General features: G+C 44.6%; 1 protein-coding gene and 1 pseudogene across 6 annotated transcripts in view; one reads left to right on the top strand and one right to left on the bottom strand.

Moving 5' to 3' along the window:
- LOC101565264 overlaps positions 1-4,901 on the bottom strand; it is a 175,997-nt pseudogene that overhangs the window by 164,068 nt on the left and 7,028 nt on the right.
- Trim2 (tripartite motif containing 2) overlaps positions 1-4,901 on the top strand; it is a 167,275-nt gene that overhangs the window by 95,190 nt on the left and 67,184 nt on the right. The gene's annotated exons all lie outside the window — the stretch shown is intronic.

The following is a 4,901-nucleotide window of genomic DNA, read 5'->3' on the forward strand; positions in this document are numbered from 1 at the left end:
CAGTACACACCCCCAGTGACCTAACATCCTCTGGATAAGTCTCACTTCGTAAAGGCACTCATTGTCCCAGTAGGGCCACTGGCAGAGAACCAAAGCTTTGCCATGTGGGCCTTTGGAGGACACACATCCAAACCAGGGCAGATCCAGTTGTGTAGCCCACACTGTAAGGCGTGGCTCTTTTCTCTTAAGGACACCCACAGCTCAGTGCGTGGTAGGGCAAAGATGAAAGAAAGTGCCAGGCTCTGTGGCCTCTGCCTTGTGCTTCTCTACAGTGGAGAGAGGGTCACTGAGTGCAGCTGGTACATCCTCACCAGGTGTTTTTCCAGGTCTCAGACCTTGAATTTTTCCTCTCTAAAGAGGCCTGAGCTAACAGCTTCACCTCTGCTCCTCATGAGATGCAGTTAAAACACAGGGTCCCCGCTGGTTAGTCATGACTCACGACTCACAGTGGAGAGGCCTGTGTCTACACTGAGTTCTTCTCAGAGGAGAGTCCTCACCAGGCCAGCGGGTACCACTGTGACATCAGACATGGGTGACTCCTCAGGGCTTCATTTGAGTGGGATCAAGAAATCCTTTCCCTAATAATAATGGCTGGATGGGGATACCATCTTTAAAGTTATGGAAAAGCAGATTTGATTCTTGGACTGGGTTAATTAGAAAGCTTCGCATTTCCTCTTAGTTTTGGAAACATATTTGATCATTAATTGCAGTGACTCATAAATGGGTAGAAATAATATTAAAATATTATTAGAGAAAGAATTTCTAGCCTGCAAGAAATTTGACTTAAGCTTGAGGCTAGAAATCTTAGATTACAACAGTAAGTAAAGCAGAGTCTTATTTCCATCTAAAGATAAAGCAAGGCAATGAGGCGTGACTTGATGTTACTTTGATTTTTGGGGTTTTTTTTGTTGTTGTTGTTGTTTTTTTCAGAACTGGGGATTGAACTCAGGCCCTTGTGCTTGCCAGGGAAGTGCTTATTCCACTGAGCCATCTCCCTGGCCCCCTGCTGTTACTTTGATACCTGATATAACCACATCATTTGTGGTCCGACTTTCACAAGGGTGGGCTTTGCCTTTTTCTGGTGGATGCCTCCCGCCCTCTCTTGGGGCCCCAGCTTGCTCCACTCACCATGCATTCTGCCTTCTGTTCTCTGTAAAAGCAAGGGAGCTTTGACCCCCGATTCCAGCAGGGACACAGCAAGTTCCGGCAGTTGTGTGGAACAGCTTGCGTCTATCTTCAAAGCACAGAGTAATCACTGTGCATCTGAGGAACTGATTATCTTTTCTATTTCTTATCTTGGGTACAAGTAAAAGGGGAGGGAGGTACTGCTTCCTTATCTTGGCTTGTGCACAAGTAAAGTGCAGGTATTCTTTTATGGGGTTTCGCTGGCCTTGGGCTGGCTTGTTCCCCTGTTAGCCCAGCTTGCATCTTAACAGCCACATGGGGTACTGCCGACCAACCAACTGGATTTTTCTTAAGTAAAATCCGGGAAAGGAGGCGCTGACCGTTTTATTAGCCTTGAGCAGGGGTGGGTGAATTTCTGTTGGCCACGTCTGGCCCGTGCTGGGTTTTGCACAGCCCATGAGCTAAGAATAGTTTTCATACTTCAGATGATTTGCAGAGAATCAAAAAGAAAAATAATATGTGAAAATTATATAAAACTCAAATATCAGTATTTACGGATACTGTTTTGTTGGAACCCTACTACCATCCCCTTCTTATCTGCTCTCTACAGCTGCTTTCAAGTTGCAAAATGGTTTGGTGCAGCAGATACTTTGTGGAACCCCAAGTGTCAAGCGTTGGCGATCTAACCCGCTACAGAAGACGTGAGCCGATCCGTGGGCAGGAGCAATACCTAGTTGGAGTAGAGGGCATCTTTAGGGTCCTACTATATGCTAGACACTGCACTGATCATCCTTCAGGCATTGTGTTGCTTAATCTTCCTAATGAACTATCAAATGTAGCTCTTCTATCATCATTTTAGAAATGAAGGAGAATCAGGGAAGTTGTGTCATCTGGCCAAAATAAACCAGCCTGATAGCGTCAGAGTTGTGATTGACACCCACACTTGGCTGGTTCCTGAGCTTACCAACAGAAAGCCATCCTGGTCGGCTGGAGCAATACCCTTGCATGTCCTCTCTGGGTCTGAGCGAAGGGTACAGATACGCAGTTTGGATTTGGTTTATCTTACTTTTACTCGATTTCGTTTTATCGTTTAGCTGAGCTTTTCTGTTTGTGTCTCTCCCAAGTGCGTTTTTTCGTTCCCCAAGGGTGGCAGCCACTTGTAGGCAGAGTAAAGCTGAATGAAATGCTCCCCGATCCCAGGCACACAGCTGACTGCTGCGTGTAGTCCCTGGGCCACAGCCCTTCTGCCCCTCCCAGCACCGTGGCTTCCTGGCACCCAGCCCGGACACACTGCCTGCCACGGAGGGAGCTGAGTTCCAGGCTGCTATAGGGTGTGTTCATTCAGAGCGGGCGTGCACAGGCAGCCGCCAGGTCTCCAGTCCAGAGCCGGCAGCTTACATCAAAGGGCAAAGCTGACTCTGGACAGTGATCAAAAGGAATTCTTATCATTCCATGAAGGCTGCTGGCTCTAAGGGACATAGACTGGCTATCCCTGTCCACTGACCAGCACAGACCACCAGTCATCTTCCTCAGAAGATGGAGGGGTGGGGCTACCAAGGTCTTGTCCCTTCCTGGCTGGCCTTGTAAGTCAGTGTTAAGGACTGGGTAGCACTTGGGCCTCTCAGCTATGCCCATATTGGCTGGAAGCCACCAATGCCAGCGAGTGACAAGGTCCAGAGGCTGTGCTTGGTGTGACAGAGAGCAGACATAATCTCTTCTGCCTCTGCGAGATTCTGCCTGCTCTTTCATTAATTTTTTGGACTAAAGCTAATGGAGAATAGTGTACTGTTTGTCTATTCATATATCCAGAAAAAATATTTTCATCCTAAAATAAGCCCTGCACAGGTATAAAAAGTAAATCATTAATAGTCCTCCCTAAACTCATAAACTGAAGTGTCTTTAGTAATAATGTTCACTATGTATCATGTGTCATATCAGGTTTCTCTTTGTTTTTAATTTACTTTTTTATTTTTTCTTATATATTAATTTTATTGAGAAAGAAATAGCAATGAGACAGTTTCAAAACAGGTTAGTAGGATGGTTACAATAATTAATACATTACATATTGTTGTCTTTGTAGTTATTCATGGTACAAGATTCAGACATGATATCTTGTCTAAACACTATTAGCTCAAAACTTTCTTCTCATTAAACTAAGAGAAAGTAGCTATATATCTGTGCTATTATATATATACAGATTTATATATTTTTTTCACGACAAAATGGTCCTCATTTATATCCCCTTTTTTGTTTACTTTTGTCAGAGATGGATATTCCATTGCCATTCATATATTGTAGGTGCATGAATTCAGCAAAGTAATCCAATATAGTCCAGTAGTCTGTAATAGCAGTGGGTTATCCGCAGGACTGGCAATGTCAGTTGTTGACTTGAGCCTTTTATAGCTCCATTTGAGGTTTTTTACAAAGACTAAATCATTCAGTTTTCACAAAAGCCCTATGTAATCAGCACTCTTATCATCCTCGTTACATCGATGAACTTTCAGCATATAATGTGTTTATGGGATTTCCATTACCATGATAAAACGACTGAGCACACAAATGAAAAAGAGGAAAAGTTTCTTTTGGCTCCTGGTTTCAGAGGCTCCCATCCACAGTTGGTGGGCTCCACCATCCATGGCCAGGCAGCAGGGTCACAGCATGGAGTACATAGCAGAGCTCTCCGCCTCACCTGGGGATGCAGACTGGGAGGAGGAAGGCTGAGTCCCAGCGTCCCCTGCAAGGCCACATCCGCAGTGACCCCCTTCCTCCTAGGCTCCACTGGCAAGAGGTTCTACCACCATTCATAGTGGCACAGCCTTTTAATACATGGTCCCAAGAGGACCATGTATTAAATTTCAGATCCAGGGTAAATTTCTTACCCACACCCACGCAATTTGTAAGTGGCAGAGCTGGGACCCAAACCTCATCGCTGGCTGTAAATTTCACCCTCTCCTTGAGTACTGAACTGTTCTGCTTCTGACTATAGTCTTGCAACTTAGCAGTGCTATTTAATCGTCACAACAGCCTTATGGCACAGCATTTTATCAGCAGCTAACAGAGGCAAGGACAACCTGAAGGACAACTTATTTGTGGGCTCCCTTTTCTTGGTTTCTATTATTTTCATCTTTTTTAAAAAAATGTATTTAGTACAGAGTCTACAGGGTCTTACTACACAGATTGGACTCATAGTTATCCTCCTGTTTTCAGCCTCCCAAGCACTGGGATTACAGGTGCACGCCACCACACCCCGTCTCAGCACACCCTAGGAGCAGGAGCCCGGCACAGCACACCTGGGATCGAACCCCCTGTCCCTGCTATCTGGGATCTGCTATCTTGGTCTGCTGAGCTATCTGGCCGGCCCTTGTTATCTTCAAATTTAGTCCAAAATGTTAAATGGAAAATTCCAGAAATAAACTATTTGTTTTAAATTACATGCCTTCCAAGTAGCATGATGAACTCTGACGGCGTCTGTCCTATCCCTTTGTCCAGTGTATCCACGATGTATGCCTACCAGCCCACTAGTCATTTAATAGCCTTTAGGCTGGCAGATTCATTGTCAGGGTATCTGAGCCTGATGCTCAAGGGACACTTATTTAACAGTGGCCTCAAAGTGCAAGAACCGTGCCGCTAGTAGTTCAGATACACCAAAGAGACACTGTGAAGTTCTTCCTTTAGGTGAAAAGGTAAGATTATTTCATGAGAACACATTCATGTAATGATTATGGTCTATTGTTACCATTCTTTTATTATCAGTCATTTTTTATATATATTTTTTA

Source organism: Octodon degus, unplaced genomic scaffold (genome assembly GCF_000260255.1).
Source record: "Octodon degus isolate 3935 unplaced genomic scaffold, OctDeg1.0 scaffold00101, whole genome shotgun sequence".
Lineage (NCBI taxonomy): Eukaryota > Metazoa > Chordata > Mammalia > Rodentia > Octodontidae > Octodon > Octodon degus.